Source organism: Falco cherrug, assembly GCF_023634085.1.
Source record: "Falco cherrug isolate bFalChe1 chromosome W unlocalized genomic scaffold, bFalChe1.pri SUPER_W_unloc_1, whole genome shotgun sequence".
NCBI lineage: Eukaryota > Metazoa > Chordata > Aves > Falconiformes > Falconidae > Falco > Falco cherrug.
In genome coordinates, this window is record NW_026599288.1 from 3,514,842 (window position 1) to 3,533,663 (window position 18,822).

Sequence of the window (18,822 nt, forward strand, 5' to 3'; positions counted from 1 at the left end):
AGAACCAGCCACAGCTGCACCTTATCTACATCAGCCAACCCACTGCCCCTGAAGCCATCCCACAGCTGTATATTATCAATGTTAATTAACCCAGCTTCATTCCTCTACAATTACCCCTTTTTTCTCCTTTTTAACATTTCATACCTCATGTTTCTATCAGTCATCACAAACTTTTCACAAATAAACTTCTCATACAGTCCTCTATAATTCCTATACAATTCTCCCCCCCACCCTTTTTTCTTAACATTTCATGCCTTATATTTAATAATCATCACAACTTTTTCACAAATAAACTTCTTATACAGTCCAGACAATTTGTCCCTGAACTCATACACATATCCCTTCTTCAATTTTGTCTTGGGCTTTTCAGCTTCTGGGGGCTGATGACCTTTCTTCTCATCTGTTTTCTTGAAATTTGGGATTTTGTTTTCTTCAGAGAGAAGTTCTAATGAGCTTATAGTACATCATCCTTTTACCTCCTGGGTCACACTGGACAGTAACCTGAGTGAGCTTTTGACAGCAGCAGATCTAGAATACAGTACTAATACACTACTCCCTGTCCCAACAAGCTTCTCAACATCCTTGTGGTCGCTCATTTTTTCTTCAACTGGAGACACCTTCAACAAGCACATAAACACCAGCAAGAATACCACCAGGCCAAGCAGCAGCAGCAACAGCAAGAGCCGCCCGTGGCAGCACACTGCTCCCACACCTTCCCCCGGCACAGCCATCACTGCTGTCTAGCCAGACTCACTCTGGACCTGTCACCACTGCAGGCTGCTGCCACATCTGGCAGTGTACCCTGCCGCTATCACCCATTACCCTCAGCCTCTTAACTCCACAGTAGTCAGGCTTCCTTCTCTTTGATCCTAACAGCTCACGTTTATTGGTGTCTGATCCAGATACCCAGGCTCTTCCCACCTATCTCAACATGATCTGGATCACAGGCTGTCTCTGCTACACTGGGCACTGCCATCACCACTCAAAACTTCAAACATCCCCTGGCACAGCCATTACCACTGTTGCTGCTCATTACACCCAGTCTCATAACCTGAAGGGCCTCACACGGGGCACCAATTGTTGCAGCACTCTCAAAACTAACCAGCTACAACAAGATCTTTTACCATCTCATACCAACATACTCTTCATGCCAGCCTCTCTACTGCCTTCTCCTAGTCTCTCCTCACCCAGCACACACTCTCTCTTCTCTTACTTCTTCCTCCTCTCTGTTCCTTGGCTGCCCAACCACTTAACAGAACCAGCCACAGCTGCACCTTATCTACATCAGCCAACCTGCCACCCCTAAAGCCAGCCCACAGCTGTATATTATCAATGTTAATTAACCCAGCTTCTTTCTTCTACAATGGACTTGCCAGAAGGCAAAGATTTCACAATGTCACCAGAGGAGAAAGTGACACATGCTGAAGAAACCCCATTGCATAATGAACTGCCAAAACATGAGAAGCAATATGCCTTGTTTACTGATGGGTCCTGTAGTACTGCCATATTGTAGGAAAGCATTGGAGGTGGAAGGTGGCTGTATGGAGTCCCCTACAACAAGTTGCAGAAACTGCTGAAGGAGAAGGTGAATTGAGCCAGTTTGCAGAAGTGAAAGCTATCCAGCTGGCTTTAGATGTTGCTGAATGAGAAAGGTGGCTGATAATTTATCTCTCTACTGACTCACAGATAGTGGCAGATGCCCTGTGGGGGTGGTTACAGCAATGGAAGCAGAGTAATTGGCAACACAGAGGTAAAACCATCTGGGCTGCTGTGTTGTGGCAAGATATCGCTGTCTGGAGGGAGAACCTGGTTGTGAAGGTACGTCATGTAGATGCTCATGCACCTAAGAATTAGGCCGCTGAAGCACATCAGATTAACCAACAGGTAGATGAGGCTGCTAAGACTGAAGTGACTCAGGTGGATCAGGATGGGCAACATAAGTGTGAATTATTCATAGCTCAGTGGGCCCATGACACCTCAGGCCATCAAGGGAGAGATGCAACATATAGATGGGCTCGTGATTGAGGGGTGGAGTTGACCATGGTCACTATTGCACAGGTGAATGTGAAACATGCACTGCAATTAAGCAAGCCAAGCTGGTAAAGCCTCTGTGGCAGGGGTCCTCAAACTTTTTAACCAGGGGGCCGTGGCGCGGATGAAGTGGCAGGCAGTCATCTGCAGCTGCTTGGTTTCCCCCCCAACCCCCATCGGGGGGGTGTGTGTGTCTGTAAATACCGGGGGCTGGACTGAGGACCCTGGGGGGCCGTATCCAGCCCACAGGCCGTAGTTTGAGGACCCCTGCTCTGTGGTATGGAGGATGATGGCTGAAATATTATGCATGATATCATGCACCAGCCTCTGGGAAGATCAAGCAATACAATGGACTGTTAAAGACTACACTGAGAGCAATAGATGGTGGGACCTTCCTCATCAACATCCTTAATGTCAAGGCTCAGGCCCTGCTGTGGACGCTTTTTGGAAACTGACACAAACCAGCTGGTCTCGCAGTCACCTCTGCTACCCAGTCTTTCTGATGGGTTCATGCTTGGAAGAATAGAGCTCTGGGCATCTGCTTATAAACTGGGCTTGTGGTACAGCCCACACTCAGTTGAAGTTGAATGTTGAGACCTGTGGAGACTGTTCCAGGTCAGCTGGCAAGCCTGGTGCCCCCAGCTCTGTGTTCTGGAGCTCAGGTTCAGGTGTCATTTTCATGGAGACCTGGTGGACCATGTTGGATGTCTGGCCAGTTAGTTTTTGAGAGTGCCCTTTGACCTGCCTAGCTTTAACTGGGTAACTGTACACAGTAGCTAATAATGACCTGATTTACAAGTCTGCTGTTAACAATTTTTTTTGCCTTACTGTTGGCAGAAGTTTAAGCTCTCTGGAAGTTTCTCTCCCAGCAGTGAAACTAAAGATTGAGGATCAGTGCCAATGTTCACAAAAGTAAACTGTTCAGTTTTATGTGATTCTATGAAGTTGGTGTTGAAATGCCTGAGAAATGTGTGTTTTCTACAATATGCTACACATGGCTTTAATTAAATAACAACTCCCCTGAAACACTATTTTTAGTCACAAATGCTAAAACAGGAGCATCAAGTGGTAATGCTGGCTATGAATTGCTTTGAACCAGATTGTTTTTAGCTTCAGGGAAGCTGTGTTGTTCAAAGTCTGTTCCAGTCTTTGGCCATATTATATTGGGAACAGATTCTACAAACAGAGAGAAAAAGAAGTGCTCCATAGCACTGCCTTTTGCTTTGGAGCGACCATCAGATCTCTTCACTACTTTGGAGATGATAAATTCTTAGACCCAAGAATCGTCTCCGCTTTGTTCTGGGACTGACACTGATAGGTTTGTTGTCTTCAGCTCCTCCTGCCTCAGAGACAAGCTGGGGCTGCTCCTATCTGCATTTGTGGTCTCTCCCCAGGGGTGCAGAAAGGCCTATGCTACATCTCTTTCACACACCTTACTTGCAGGATGGTGCTGATCATTCAGTTTCAGCTCTCATGAGGAGAAATGGGTGCCAGGTTTACTATTTTAGAGAAACAAATGCCTAATCCATCCTTTTGCATTGGTGCATGCAGACTCAGGCATTGCCTGCTGCCTTATATAATCTGATTTCTGTTTTAAAGCTTTGCTTTGCAACTGTTGTTACTTAGCTTTCTTTTGCTTTTGTTGCAGGCAGAGATTATGGCAGGATCAAATGATTCAAGAAGCTGAGGACCGCAGCAGAAGTTAGAATGCCTTTGCCTTAATCTAGTTGTGCTTTCTCTTATCCCTGGCCACTACACAGATCCCCATTCAGCTAATGCTCAGCTGTTATGTCAGGAGTGCTGCCACCTGCCCAGTCCTGGTATCTTAGAATCATTTCATTTAGAATCATAGAATCATTTAGGTGGGAAAAGACCCTTAAGATCATTGAGTCCAGCCATAAACCTAACACTGCCAAGTCCACCACTAAACCATGTCCCTAAGCGTCACATCTACGCATCTTTTAAATACCTCCAGGGATGGTGACTCAACCACTTCCCTTGGAAGCCTGTTCCAATGCTTGATAACCCTTTCAGTGAAGATTTTTTTTTTCTAATATCCCATTTAAACCTCCTCTGGCACAACTTGGGGCTGTTTCTTCTCACCATATCCCTTGTTACTTGGGAAAAGAGACTGTCACCCACATCCCGAGCTGATGAATGTCACCGGTTGCCTCCAGCATAAACAAATGGGCCACCTCACAAATTATTAGCCTGGAAAATAGCTTATGTATCTTAATGGCATCCTAAAGATGGGCTTTTTTATTTAGATCTTCTCCAAGCTCACAGACTGGTCAGGTATAAAAGTTGCAAATATTAAGTGAAGACCCAGAAGTAGCTAAATGCATGATGCAGCAACATCTACTCCTTAATATAAGAAAAGGCAAAATAATGATTAATGCCACTAACATTGTCCAACATTTAAAAGGGTAGCATTTCTACTGCTCAGCCAACAGTTGAGTGGTCCCACCCCACCTTTTCCACTTCTTCAAGCAGAAAGACCAAGTTCCCCAGCAGTGCTCTGTCCCACCTCTTCCAGCAGCAGTGACTCTGCCCCAGTCCTGGAGAGCTGCATTTGGTTTTGCTTATACCTCTTTTAGGCACCCCTGGAAATGCTCTTGACTGTGACAAAAGCTTGGACTGTTGTTTGTTTGAACTGTCTGGTATGCACCTGAATTAAAATGTTGTTTATTTCCTAAAAGGCAGGCTTTAAGACAAATACTTGAAACAAATGTTTGTGTTGGCTTCATCTTTCTGTCTCTTGCCAATGCAAATAGTTTTTCTGTGTAGCTGAGGATGCACTATTACATTTTAAAATAGTTATGTTACAAACTGAGTGTGGTACTTTTACTCTGAAGTATCTGGGGAGGATAAAAAAGGAAAACTAGTCTTATTTTTCAGGCACTTATAATTGTACATACACTTAATTGCTGTTGTGACTGTTCTGTTTTTCCCACTTGCATGTACTGATGGGCTCTGACTGCTCAGTGGAGAGAAGGAATAAAAAATATCTGCCCTATATTTTAGATTTTATTCAGTGTCTGTCTGCACTGCTTGCCAAAGGGGACACTAAATAACTCATGATGTACTCTAAATGAATGGGAGGTGCAATAATCCCAAAATGCTGTCTGATTTCCTTCCCCTAATAAAGTAAGTTCTCCTACACATCTTAGCATACTGACTGCTGCAGAGTCCCTACCCAGTCTTTGCATTATTGCTTGATCTTTCTGCGTTCCAGTAGTTAGTGTCAAAGACTAGGTTTAAAATAGATATTCTTTTTAGGACTAATATCTTCTACTTTTGCTGTTAAGACAGAGTCATTTCATACTGTTGGGTCTCATATGACAGGTTTCCTTTTTCCCAGTTCACAGAGAAAAGAAAATCTACTTCAAGTTTTGGTGTAATGCATTTAATTCAAGTGATAGCACCTCAACCTGTTTAAATCTGAAGATTCTAGTTCAAACCTAATGTATTGCCCAAGGTGGCCACTGTCCCAGCATGGGGAGATGCTGCTCCTCTCCCAGGACTAGTGATTCTGGGATCAGTCTCTAGACCATTTGTGGATTGGTTGTGATCAGCAGAACATCAAGACATTTTCACCATCACTATTTGTAGACATGGAGTAAGCACCTCCATAAGGGAAATGCAGTTACAGCATGTCCATTGACATCATAGCAGTCATCCAGCCTAGGGACTCTGAATGCTATGATGATGCTTTACATATTCATAGAGTTTGCCTACCTCTGTATATGGGATGGCCATGTGCAAAATTCATACTTTGACATCCCTGACAGAAGTGCTTTTCTGCCCATATGGATTACAACACATGCACATGATATAAAGTGAGTGTCTCTTCCTTGCCCTGTTTAGAAGTGAAGACAGTCTGCAGTGTTTCAGCTGAAGTTTTAATATGTTGCTTTTATTTTCCAAGGCCTCAGTAGAACAGCCAAATCTGTTTAACTCATTTCCTATTTTGATCTGAACAACACTTGCTACTCTGCTAAAGTTTTTAATTTTTAATTGTTTAAAATTAGCATCTAAATTAGCATGAGCTTTTTCATGGACCCAACAGAAGTAATGTTAGACCATAGTGAACATTGAAGAAAACCAGCTTTTCTAGTGAATGTGTAAGGAGGAACTTGCTTACACGTTGTGCCTTCATAGGTAAGTTAAACTGGTATGAGCTGAATTTAAACCTCTATATTTTTATCAGTGTAAGTACTTTTGTGAATGGACTCTTCTTGTACAAAGATATAGTCATTTTCTGTTTATCTGATATAACTTCCAAAACTATTTAATCCAAATAAACAAATACACAAATACACAAATATTCACTCATATTTGGAATAAGGGTTGTCCAGATGGAAAGTCATATAGACACCAATATTATTGATATTAATGAAAAAAAATCTTCCCTGGAAACAAACCATGCATCTTTCATGACTTAAAAAAGCATGTATTAAAATATTAATGGATGAGATTAAAATGTGAAAGTTTTCATGCTCTACAAACATATCTTTTTGGCAAATTTGATAGGTTGTATCTTTATCAGAAACCTGTAAGTAATCTGACATATTTTTCCTTAGAAATGACAGTGTAAATATTCCATGTTGTATTCAAGAGCAAGAAAACTTCTCCATGCTAAGCTTTTCACATACCTTTCAGGGCAGTGTTAGTTCATTGCTGGTATCATCTAATAATAACAGAGAAAATAGCAACTGAGATGCAAGACTTGAAATAGTCTGTGACAGGCATTGAACCAGAGCCTTCATAAACCTTTTTGCTGTGGGGCCACCAATGAATAATCCTGGAAACTCACAGGCCTGAGCCTTTGCATTTATTCTTGAAGAAAAGATTGGAACTGTTAGAAGAAATGTCTCCTAGACGTTGCTACCTATAACCCTCATTAATAAGAAACAAAACTGATTACTTTTTTATTGATTATCAGATTAAAGCATTCACATATAAAGGATGGTATGAGTTTCATATTCCAAATCCTGCTGTCAGAATAGGCAGATACAAACATTTCCATGACCTTTCAGGCTTCAGAGGAAATGTATCAGTAGCACTGGAGAACTGTATGACTTGTTCTTGTTCTTGAAAATTCAACCCCAAAAGAACAAAATAGAGGTAAAACTGCAGTAGTCACAAACTGTGTGAATACAAGCATTTTGTTTTTCTTATTTCATTTGTTGCTGGTTTTGTTGTTTTAAATTAGCAGTCTAAACCAGATTAAATTAGTTTTTCCCTAGGTTACTCTTTCTCTCTCCTTTGGTTACTGAGGGAGTCAAAATGCCCAGCTCTATAACTAGTAATAGTTAAAGCTAAATAAATTAAAGTCAATTTAACCACCTTTATTTTTGATCATTGTTGAAAAGATCTATAAAGTAAAGAAAGGTAGATACTCAGGATGCAAATTTCAAATTTGTGGGGGTTTTGGACTTCTTTTTGGTCACATCTGTATTATTGAATAATTCCCTTTTCAGGTTGTGGCAATCTTCTCTCATTTTGCTGGAGGAATAAGGGGGAAATAAAGAATAGGAGGCAGGATAGGATGAACTGAAATGTCTCAAGGAGTTGGAATTTTGTAAGTCATCATGGGGAAGATGAATTGGTAGGCAAAGGGCAGGTAAGATGGTCAAAGGTGAATATAAATAAATGGGATGGTTCCACAATTTATCATGTGGCTATCACCTGTACATATGCAATATCTGGCAATGATCTTGTCCTTGGATCTGGTTACACTGTTTGTATATCCAGAAAGACATAAGCCTGTAAATAGGTGTCTACTCTTTCTTATGCTAATCTCCTGGGTCACTTACACTTCAGAGTAAGTAACAGGATAACTGCATCATAACTTTTAGCTACTATCGTGCTTAGAAATCACTAAAGCTGGTCAGCTCATTACTCTGAAATCTTTTAAAACAGCAAATCAGTTTAGAAAGACTAGCACTGAAAAATCTCTAAGAATGGGCACAGTTATACAGCAGGGCTAGTGTGGCATATGAAGGCATGGACTCAGGTTGTGGTGCAACCAGAGATGTTTTCTTGTGCAAAGAAGGTCATATTTCTATCTCTGAGCCTGGATACAAATTCCAGCTGTATGTTACACCAGGCTCAGGGCAGAAGCCATTCATGCAGTTACATAGCCATATATGGTTATAAACAGGCAAAGACCTTTTGGCCAGATAAACATGTTTCTTTCCTTCATAAGGCCCAGCTGTTTTCTTGCTTCCCACTGGTAACGATCAGAGAGTCTCCATCCTCTCCTCTCCCACAGGCTAGTACTGAGCTGGTTTGGGGACTGTAGTCTTTTCTAAGAGAATTTATAAAACACTGCTGTAGAAATATGCTAATTTTTTTTGTTCTTTGTCTCATATTTTGAATTTGAAATGTTATTTAGTCATTGTCTATAGGCAGCAGAACTATCTTTAATAATAAAGCCCTACCAGTATCTCAAAATCTCCCAAGTATCTGAAAAATATTTAGTTCTAATCAATTCAAACATTCATTTTCATTTGTCTTTAATAGCTAATACTAGAATTAGCATAATATCAAATTAAAAGCTATCTAGAATGAAAATAACTTAATTTTTATTTTAAAAGTAAAAAACCAGAATGTTTTATCATTACTATTGTTCAATTCCAAATTCAAAGAAACAGTAAATTTTCAGAAATTTTTTATGTATCATGTATTGAGTTTGCATGGCAAGATTTTGGTAGTGGGACGGCTACAGGGGTGGCTCCTGTAAGAAGCTGCTAGAAGCTTCCCCTATGTCCAAGAGAGCCAATGCCAGCCAGCTCCAAGACAGACCTGCTGCTGGCCAAAGCTGAGCCAATCAGTGACAGTGGTAACGCCTCTGTGATAACATATTTAAGGGGGAAAATAAACCATACAACACCAGCAGCAGCTGGAAGAGAGGAGTAAGAATACATGAGCATCACAACTCTGCAGACCCCAAGGTCAGTGAAGAAGGAGGGGGAGGAGGTGCTTCAGGTGCTGGAGCAGAGATTCCCCTGCAGCCCATGATGAAGATCATAGTGAGGCAGACTGTCCCCCTGCAGCCCATGGAGGTTAATGGTGGAGCAGATATCCATCTGCAGCCCATGGGGAACCCTATGCCAGGGCAAGTGGATGCACCTGAAGGAGGCTGTAACCCTGTGGGAAGCCTATGCTGGAGCAGGGTCCTGGCAGAACCTGTGGACCTATGGAGAGAGAGGACCCCACGCTGAAGCAGGTTTGCTGGCAGGGGCTTGCGACCCCATGGGGGACCCACGCTGGAGCAGTCTGTTCCTGAAATACTGCATCCTGTCAAAGGGACCCATGATGGAGCAGTGTGTGAAGATCTGTAGCCCATGGGAAGGACTCGTGTAGAACTATCTCCTGTGGGAGAGAACCCACTCTGGAGCAGGAGAAGAGTGTGAGGAGGTAGTAGCGGCAGAGATGTGTGATGAATTGACCTCAACCCCCATTCCCTGTCCCTCTGTGCCACTCGGGGCAAGGAGGTAGCAAAAATCGGGAGTGAAGTTGAGCCTGGGAAGAAGGCAGGGGTGGCGGGAAGGTGGTTTAAGATTTGTTTTTTATTTTTTATTGCCCTACTCTGATTTGATTGGCAATAGATTAAGCTAATTTCCCAAAGTCAAGTCTATTTTGCCCATGACGGTAATTGCTGAGTGATCTCTCCCTGTCCTTATCTCAACCCACAAGCCTTTTGTTATATTTTCTCTTCCCTGTCCAGCTGAGGAGGGGGAGTGATAGAGCAGCTTTTGTGGGCACCTGGCATCCAGCCAGGGTCAATCCACCACAATCATTAAGCAAAAGCTGAATTTGTAAAAAAAAAAATAAAAAAAAAAAATATCAAATCTGTATAGTTCTGATCCTCACTGAAAATATGCTTATTGACTTGCATGGATTTTTAATGAAGTACAGTAGAATCCAAAATCTAAATATTTTACTTTTGTTTCTTTCTCATTGTGGAGCATGTGGAACTGTCATGGATAAATGAACCCCAAATTAATTAGACATTTAAAATAGAAATCTGACCTCTAAAGGATAAGGTACAAAGAACCAAGAAAGATGTTGAAACTATGCTGCCAGATGACCGTACTTCACCCAGTTACTCTTACTGTCCCGCACATGAGCTGTTTTATTAGTAATTCTTGCAGTGATTGTACTACTTCCTGATCCGGGGAAGAATCAAAATATCTTTCATACAGAGTTATAGTTTCATACTCCCTTGTCTAGTTGATACTAGGAAGTAAAGCTGTCCATAACAGGGTTTTGAATAGTACTAAGATATTATAACACTGTTTCTAGGATAAGTCTCTTTGTAAAATATATTCTACTTTCAAAACTTTGGGCTGGAATTTCCAAAGCCCAAGATCCAGTCCACAAAAATTTCTCTGAGAGCTGAGCACTAAGATCCTATAGGTTATAATTACAAAGGTCCCCAAAGATGATCTAGGAATAACTGGCTATCTGCATAACCCAGGTTATGTAGGGAGCTCACAGGAAAACTTTGTAAAATGCCCAGGCACACATCCTGAATGCACCACTACAGTCAGGCTCCTGGTGTAGTGAAGATAGGCAAGACTACATCTTCTCTGGAGAACATCTAACGCCACATGAGGACATGTAAGCCTTGTTTAGTTGTTTAGACAGAGAAGAATATTGGTACTGAGCGCTGTCACAGAATACCCCTTGTAGATGACTCCAGGTGTATAGCTTCCTTGGAAAAATCTACCCAGAGCTGTAGATAAACATTTAGATACAAGTCTGTTTGGGCAACTGCCATGCTCCAACTTACTGGGATAAAAAAAAAATAAAAAATTTCAATTTATTTATGGAATCATTCCAGTTTAGAAAAAGTCAAGAGAACATAGCAAAAAAATGGTAGAGTTCCTCCTATCAGGTAGTACTATTTCATAACTGTCTTGGTTTTGGCTGGGATGGAATTAACTTTCTTCTTAGTAGCTAGTACAGTGCTGTGTTTTAGCTATGATGTGAGAACAATGCTAATAGGACACTGATGGTTTTAGTTGTTGCTGGGTGATGTTTATACTAAGTCAAGGGCTTTTCAGTTTCTTGGACCTTGCCAGCCAGAGGGCTGGAGGGGCACAGGAAATTGGGAGGGGACACAGCCAGGACAGGTGACCCAAACTAGCCAAAGGGGTATTCCATACCATATGACGTCATGCTGAATATAGAAACTGGGGGAAGAATAAGGAAGGGGGGGATATCCAGCATTATGGCATTTGTCTTCCTGAGTAACTGTTATGCGTGATGGAGCCCTGCTTTCCTGGGGATGGCCAAACACCTGCCTGCCCATGGGAAGTGGTGAATGAATTCCTTGCTTTGCTTTGCTTGCATGTGCGGCTTTTGCTTTACCTATTAAATTGTTCTTACCTCAACCCTTGAGTTTTACATTCATTTCTGATTCTCCTCCCCATCCCTCCAGGTGGGGGGGAGTGAGCAAGCTGCTGCGTGGTGCTTGGTTGCCGGCTGGGGTTAAACTATGACAGTCCATTCTGGAACCCAATGTGGGGCTCGAAGGATTGAGATAACGACAGGTCTAATCAGACTGTGTTAGATTAAATTGTTTGCAGTATTCATTGTATTAGATTAATAATAATTGGCTACAATGCTGGCTTCTCTGCTTTTGAATTTGCTGCCCATCATCCCAGGGTTGAATTGTCTTGTTTATTTACAGTATGTGCTCCCTTTTGTGTTGTTTTTTTTCTTTGGGACATGGGATAAAGTTATTACAGTGTTGTACTATATAGTACTACTTTATAATATGATGGACTTGTTGGTTATGAAACCAATCCATTCTGTGTACTTGGTGTTGTCACCTCTGTGTGTCTGGTGGCCCCTGAGGGGGAATGCCAACAACCGTACCTTTGGCTTTGTTTTCCCAGAGAGTCCGGCCTATGGGTGGGGTCCACACCTCCCCCTTCTCCTCAGGGCTAATTAATTAAACATTTAGGATTTTAGGAGACTCTTGAGTATCTTCGGTCCGCTTGAAGCCCCATAGTGTCAGTCCTGAACCTAGTGATAGGAATACTGAATGCAGTTTTCATGTCCTGGAACTGGTGGAATTCTAAGCGTCTAACTAGTGCTCCAGCCCCTGCGGCAGCTGCTGAAGTTGCTCTGGCCCCCACTCCAGCCCCCACAGCCATTTCTGCAGCTACTCTAGCCCCTGTGGCAGGCATTCCAGCTACTTTAGCCCCTGAAATGAGTGATGCAGAAGACCGACTGGTATCAGTGTTAGTGGCCCATGTAGATAAGAAGAAATGGAAACAGAAAGCAGCTCGTTTGGGAAATGAGGATGAAGGAGCAGGCCCATCACAGGAACAAGATGAAGAAAGCTGTTGGGGTCTTCAGCGGGTCTGCAGACGAGTTAGTTGACCTCAAAGACTTAGTCGTGTACCTTTAAGACAGCCACAAATTGTCAGGTATGTAAACAGGATGTGAAGAACCGGAACTTAGAACCGCAGCATACAGGCACCTACAGCAACAGCAAATAGCAAGCAAGAAGAAGGACACAAAAACCTATCAGGCTCTGGCACATGTACTATCTAAGATATATAAGAAATTTGTATAAACAATAAAGGCCATTTTGTCACTTTGTCCGAACCCAGCCACGCAGACATAGTGTTTTTTCAGTCCGCCTCGACCTGCATCACCACAGAAAGCAAACAAGAGGTAACCTCTCAATCCCTATCTCTGAGTGAACTGTGGGATATGCAGAAAGATTATGCCTATAAACCAGGTGAACACATTATCACCTAGTTGCTTCGATGCTGGGGTAACGGGGATCATAGTATAGACTTGGAGGGTAGGGAAGCCAAGCAGCTGGGATCACTTGCTAAAGAAGGGGGCATTGACAGGGCAATTGGAAAAGGAGTGCAAGTCATCAGCCTCTGGAAGTGACTTCTGTCAAGCATTAAGGAAAGGTATCCCTACAAGGAGAATTACATGTCGCCCAACCAAGTGGACTGCAATAGAGAAGGGTATTCATTACTTGAGGGAGTTAGCTGTTGAAAGAGATGATCCATTATAACCTGAACGATCCACAGTCACCCACAGATCCTGATGAAGTCCAATGCACATGACCCATGTGGTGGGAATTGGTACAGAGCGCACCATCAGCGTATGCCAACTCATTGGCAGTAATGGGTTGGTCAGACACTGCACCACCAACAGTGGATGAAGTGATTCATCAGCTCCAAGACTATGAAGATAGTGTCTCTACCTCCATCATCTTAGCTGTACAGAGACTGGTCCGCCAGCTCTTAACAAGAATATGTCCTAATTTCCACCAATACAGACTCGCATCTCAGCTATCAACCGTAGACACTCTTCTGTTTGGAGGGGAGAATGTAGAAAATACACACCACAAAGTACTCTTGTGGTTTTATCTGCAAGACCACGGAGAGGACATGAGGAGGTGGGATAGGAAACCTACCTCAGTTCTGGAGGCATGAGTGCGTAAACTACAAGGAAAAACAGTCACAAATAAGGAGTCTTCCAGGAAGGTTGCTGCTCCACTCTCCAGAGGACAGTAACCCAGACAGAGGGCTGACTACTCTTGATCCTGTGAAAAGGAATTCTTACTCCTTCTGACAAGACATAAGTGAGCAGAACCACTCCACACTACATCCATTTTGCACCACTTGCCATCCTAGCAGGGAGTCCCTAGACCAGCATTAGAGGGACCCTGTCTCCGGCCAGGTGGAGGCCAGGGATAACCGGGTTTACTGGACTGTGTACATCTAATGGCCTGGCACATCAGACCCACAGGAATATAAAGCTCTAGTAGATACACCTGCACAGTGTACTTTAATGCCATCAAGCTATGAAGGGGCAGAACCAATTATTATTTCTGGAGTGACAGGGGGATCGCAACAGCTAACTGTATTGGAGGCTGAAATAAGCTTGACTGGGAATGAGTGGCAAAACCATCCCATTGTGTCTGGCCCAGAGGCTCCATGTATCCTTGGCATAGACTATCTTAGGAGAGGATATTTCAAGGATCCAAAAGGATATTGGTGGGGTTTTGGTACAACTGCCTTGGAAACAGAGGAAATTAAGCAGCTGTCTACTTTGCCTGGTCTTTCAGAAGACCCATCTCTGGTGGGGTTACTGAAAGTCAAAGAACAACAGGTGTCGATTGCTACTACCATGGTGCACCGGTGGCAATACCGCACCAACCGAGACTCCCTGATTCCCAACCGTTGAGTTTTACATTCCTTTCTGATTCTCCTCCCCACCCCACTGGGTGGGGGGGAAGTGAGCAAACGGCTGTGTGGTGCTTGGTTGCCAGCTGGGGTTAAACCACAACCATCTGCAATAGAAATAAAACAAAAATGATTGGTTTATTTAGGCACCTGATTCAGCAAGCCTTCAGCCTGGTTCTTGGAGCACTGTTCGATTTTCAGTTCTGTTGTAATCCTTCATCATTGTTATAAATCAGACCTGAGGCTCTACCTAGGAAATCTGAGGTTGTGTACACAGAAAAACAATATTATGCCCAGCAGCCATACATGGCCATGTGCCTGCTTCATCCACAGTACAGCTATGTGTCAGAAATATCAGCTGGCTGTAGTTATTCAGAGTGTTTCCCTCAAAGACCATCCTTTGTCTGCTGGATTTCTCTGCTTCCTTTACAACATAGCTTCCAACCTGCATGGCAGAAGCAGGGGTTTAAAGGTAGAAGCTCTATTTCACTTAAAATAATCTTTTTTTTTTTTTTCCCCCAGATCACTGACATGTAGAATATATGTCAGAAGTCTTTTGCAATAAGCACTTGGTATATAATCACATACATTTGAATCTTAAGATCATCACAGATCTCAGCATTTAAGCATAACCTCCTATATCCAGACAAAAAGGCTCCTTGTTTGACATGTCATTGACAAAATAAGCATAAGCAGTGTGTATGTGTTTTTTAGAGCATCACACATCCATTACTCTCTCAGAAAATAAATTAAAATCCAGCTAAACAAAATATAGTGAGTAGACAATTTACTCACTGAAGATAGGTGAAAATATTAAACTGGTAAATGGAATAGAACAGAACAGTTTATTGGTGTCATTTTTTATATTTGTTTAATATTAGGGGAAATCTCAGGAACATATTTAAACAACAATAAGGCAGAAATTCTCAAGGAAAAAAAAATCATATATATCCTAATATACGGTACCTTCCCTAGCTAATAAATCAGTAAAATAAAAATTGTTTTTACACATTCTATTTGGCAACAGTTGTGAATCTGTTCCTCTCTGATTTTGTGTCCTTAATGACCAAAATGATGCAAATTAATTTTATATTCCTTTCTACAGCTAGAGAGGTTTTAAGTAGTAGTCATTATTTTTCTCATACATATGTAAAATTCGCATGTTGAAATAGGCATTTAAAAGAGAAATACTCTGGTTTTATCTGAAATAAAAAATAAATCTCTCATACTTTGCAACAAAAAAAAAGGAAAAAGGATCTTGTATTAGAAGCCTCAACCTAGTAAAATCCCTTTCTCCAACTATGATGCACTGCTGGTTTTCTGTATTTTCCTGAAAATAGAAACTTTGTTTGATTTATTTGTCATGACTCTGGCTCAGAGAAGAGAGAGACCCTTTGAAGTCGATTACTCCATCAAGCTTAAGATTTCATACCACAACAAACCTTTTTGTACTGATAAACAGTGAGACAATAAAGCTCTGAGACACGGTGTTTCCCTTCACATTAAAGTGAGGATTTGCAACATAAGTATGTGAGGGACATAGTTTATATACTCTCAAGAAGCAGACATTTCTTTTAATGGCAGATTATCCCTGTTTCTATTTCCTGGAGTGAAGACCTCGCAAATTAATGTATCTGTCATCTGAGTTTTCAGAGAGACATTATGGCATTTTAAAATATTAATATGAGAGTACATTTAGCTGAAAGTAGCTAGTCTGGTAGTCTCTTGTGGCTGCTATACAGGTCACCAGAGACTTCTTGTTTCTCAAGGAAAATGATTTACTCTAAGTGTATCATTAAGATATACTTTTTGGAACTTATGATAGTGCTTTCTTACAAAGTTATACCTTTTCTATAAAAATTTAAGCATTTCTATGCTATTTTCCCCCTTCATACTGTTCCTTAAAAACCTGGCAAATTGAAAGTGCCACCCCCTGTGCTGCAATAGTGGGTCTGTGTTGAACACTGATCAGCTAGGACTGGATGTCACATCTTGTTATAACTACATAGCTGAAAAATTTCCTAGGAGATTTGAAAAGAACAGAAATTATTCCTCCGATGTAAAAAGAAGGAAGGAAGGAAGATAATCTCAAATGCAGTAAATGTCTAGATGCAAGAAATGGAAAAATATTAATCAAAAGCATAGATACCAACAGATCAACTCAAGAAGTTTCCTATTACAGAAAACCTAATAGTGAATACATAGTAATGTTTGTTTCACATTTTCTTCTGAATGACAGATGATACCAAGGGTGAATTTATGACCTTCAGAACTTCTAGAGGAGTGTCATCAGCTCAGCTTAGTGTTATTAAAAAAGTCAAGAAAGTATACAGATCTCATTTCTATCTGCTGACATTGTATTAGATTTGGCACTTTCACATTCATGTACAAACACACACACAGATAGTCTTGTGCCTTTTCACAACTGGCAAAGAGCCTGTTGTTCTTCCCACAGAACCATTCTTTGGACATCATGGAGACAGCTAAGTCATGAAGTCATCACAATGAGCTTGTTTTCTGGAGGCCAGACCTATTGCCAGCTAAAATCAGTGTTCAACTTCACCAGTGCAGGATCATGACCTGTAAGATTAGAGGAGTTAACTTAAATACTGGTCTTTGTTTTCTGTCTTGAATTATTCAAGCCTAATCAGATCTAAACCAAAGCAGCACTGTAATATATTAGCTGAAGTGCAGTCTTTCTATATTTATAGCACTACATTTGAAGCATGCCTGGCAGATTTCACCTCCATTTCATTAGTCTATTTTAGTTTAGTCATGTACAGAAGGAGAGAAATTGAGTTAATACTTGAATTTGAGCAAGAAACTGAAGCCTCAGAGAGAGTGTAGTGAGTTCAGTGGTACAGCATAGCACTTGCACAAACAATGCATCTCCAAGAAGACCACCAAAACATCAATTAAGTATTTTTTAAAAAACCTTCCATTTCTAGCATAGTTTAAAGCCATGTTCATAATCAGGGGTAGACGCTAAAATGTTGACAAAGAACACAGTCCCCTTAGCTTCAAATGAATCATGGAATCATGTAGAGGGATTTTTAAAGGACCAAGGACATATGTTACCATTGTCTGGGTTGGACAACCCAGGCCTGTTAGTTGAAGCTGCAGAGCAGCTTTAAATTGTCCTGGGAACAAGCAGGGTGAGAAAGAAAACAAGCTATGCACAAACAAGAAGCCAGGTGCAGAGCAAGTCCTGGGAACCTTGGAATCAACACACTCTCATCGGCACACTCTGGTCAGGTGCCTGCAGCATGCCCACCAATCACCGACACGGACGCCCGCCCGCGTGACCAGAAACATTTATCCAATCACCTGTGTGTAAAGTCGTGTGAGCGGTCGGTTTAAGTTATAAATATGACCTGTTTGTTTAATAAAGTGAGCATGGCATGTAGCCATATTGGTGTGATTGTCGTGACTTGGCCGACTCTCCACGGGGGACCCTCTTCATCTGGCTCCCGAACAGGGACCCATTTAGTCGCTTAAATGCTGTTCACTTAAATGCGGAAGTCTCCGTGCATTGGACCCTAAGGGAAGTTGTCCGATTAGGGAGCTGGAGGTCGGAGGCGGGCGGAAACTGGAAGGCGAAAAGCGGAGTCCAGAGTTCGGTGTGGAGCTGCAGATCGCACCCCCGCCAGAGGTAAAACTGCGACGAATAAAGCGCGGCAGGGCTCCCCGCTGATTTCCTCTCTGTGAGAGGGGGGAGCACTAAGGAAGACTGCGACAAGTGCGGCAGGGCTCTCCGCTGATTTCCTTTCTGTGAGAGGGGGGAGCTCTCAGGAAGACTGCAATGGAATTAGACGCGGCAATTAAACTTTTAACTGGTATCCTCTTTAAGAGAGGGGAGAGCATTAAAGAAACAGAAGTGGAGGCTTTAGCTCACTGGGCACGAAAAAAGGATAAGATTCCTGAACCCGCGTTATTGCTTAGTATTACGAAATGGAGAGAAGTGGGAAATATCCTCTGGGATACTACGATCGAGGGAGGTAAAGAAGGAAAAGAAGCTAAAGCGTTAGGAGCTACATGGCGGTCTATAATTAACACTCTGGAAACTATGAAGGCGGAAAAAAAAGTAGCGGCAGCAGCTATAGAAGCGTTGGGAGGAGATGAGGTAGAAAAGCCAATAGAGCAGAAGGGTGATTCACCTAAGCCTTCTCTCTTGCTACATATTTTGGAGTTGGGCATGCTCGTCCTATGAAGGGTATGTCACCCTCTGCGTGTTCAACAGTACAGGAGTTTTTAGATAAGACAGCAGACAAACCGGAAGTTACTCCTCGGGGGTCTGTTGTAAATGAGCCAAAACCGGAATGGCCTGTTGAGCCTCCCCAGGATAGAGGAGCAACGAGTCCTGCTGCACCAATTGGAGCTGTGGGTGGAGCAAGGCCAAAATGGAGGGTGGCTACAGCTCGTAGGTCAAATCGGGGGGGCGGGGGGGGCAAAAGCACCGTCCGATGTCATATCCTCCTCTTCCTGAAACATCATCGGATGAATTTAAGGAAGAAGGTGGGGAGAAACTTTGTGATAACAATACAGAGAAATCCTT

The 18,822-nt window shown here is 42.2% G+C and overlaps 2 protein-coding genes across 3 annotated transcripts in view; one reads left to right on the forward strand and one right to left on the reverse strand.

Annotated features, from left to right (window-relative positions):
• The window catches only part of LOC129734870 (uncharacterized), a 94,718-nt gene that overhangs the window by 71,734 nt on the left and 4,162 nt on the right, over positions 1 to 18,822 (forward strand). The window contains exon 1 of one of the 2 annotated variants that reach the window (XM_055700220.1): positions 17,322 to 17,919. The exons of the other annotated variant lie outside the window; for it this stretch is intronic. The gene's annotated coding sequence lies outside the window, so the exon portion shown is untranslated. Of the gene's footprint in view, positions 1 to 17,321; positions 17,920 to 18,822 lie in introns of those variants that run through there. 2 annotated transcript variants of the gene reach the window in all.
• The window catches only part of LOC129734876 (endogenous retrovirus group K member 8 Gag polyprotein-like), a 135,665-nt gene that overhangs the window by 59,302 nt on the left and 57,541 nt on the right, over positions 1 to 18,822 (reverse strand). The gene's annotated exons all lie outside the window — the stretch shown is intronic.